Below are 1,145 nucleotides of genomic sequence, written 5' to 3' on the forward strand. Positions count from 1 at the left end.
GAAGCCGGCGGGATCGATCAACCTCATTGCGATCCACTCGTCATAGATCTGGTCATACGAGACCTGGAAGTCGGGAGAGTCCTCATTGACACGGGAAGTACGGTCAATGTTATCTTCCGCGACACTCTCAATCGGATGAACATCGAACTCGGAGAAGTAACTCCGACGCCAAAACCACTTACGGGTTATTCGGGCGAAATGTCAATGACTCTCGGATCGATCCAGCTGCCAGTCATGGCCAAGGAAATCACAAAAATCGTCGATTTCGCGGTGGTCGATCATCCTGCCATCTACAATGTGATCATGGGAACTCTGTGGCTCAACGCCATGAAAGCCGTTCCATCTACATACCACCTCGGCGTCAAATTCCCAACCCAGAACGGAGTCGCAGCCATCTGGGGTTGTCAGAAAAAGTCGCGGCTATGCTTCCTCGCAGAGCATAAGTTAAGACAAGTTGTGACTCCCGCAATGGCAACCCGCAAAAGCACGAAGACAGCTCAACCTTCGGCCGAAAATGCCTCAAAGAAAGACGATTTGATATCGTCTGCTGATGCGAACGCTTCGGACATCGAAACTCAACACGATTCCAAAGCCGACAATACAACTCGACCAGGACACCCGGATAAAAACATTGACCCTGCCACGATCACCACGATCGAAGCAGTCAGCACGACGACAACCGCCGAGTAAGAATACTCGCGGCATAAAACAGAACTACGAGATGGCTTGATCCTCGAAAGAGGTACGTAGGCAGCCCGTCGAAAGACGAGTTCAGCTATCCCCCTCTCTAAGAAGGGGGGGGGGAGTGGGTACGTATACTCGTATACTCCCACGTTTTAAAAGATATATCATTGTAATCGAGCTTTTTTTTTTTTTTTAACTTTACTACAATACGCATTTTTTGAACTCTTACGCTCCAATTAACGTAAAAAGTCTCAGGACACGCTTAAAATGTCTACGAACATTAGACTCTTCTCAACGGCCTTGCCTGGCCCTAAAGACAAAACCTTCAACACCTAAAACATACGTATAATCTTCGAAATAACAGCGAGACGTCGCCGAGTTAAAATCGAAACTATACAAACAACTGTCCGAACGAGACCATAAAAACTCGACAAATATTTACACCCCGTTCGTCGATTGAC

The sequence above is a fragment of the Brassica oleracea genome, unplaced genomic scaffold, assembly GCF_000695525.1.
Source record: "Brassica oleracea var. oleracea cultivar TO1000 unplaced genomic scaffold, BOL UnpScaffold00576, whole genome shotgun sequence".
Classification (NCBI taxonomy): domain Eukaryota; kingdom Viridiplantae; phylum Streptophyta; class Magnoliopsida; order Brassicales; family Brassicaceae; genus Brassica; species Brassica oleracea.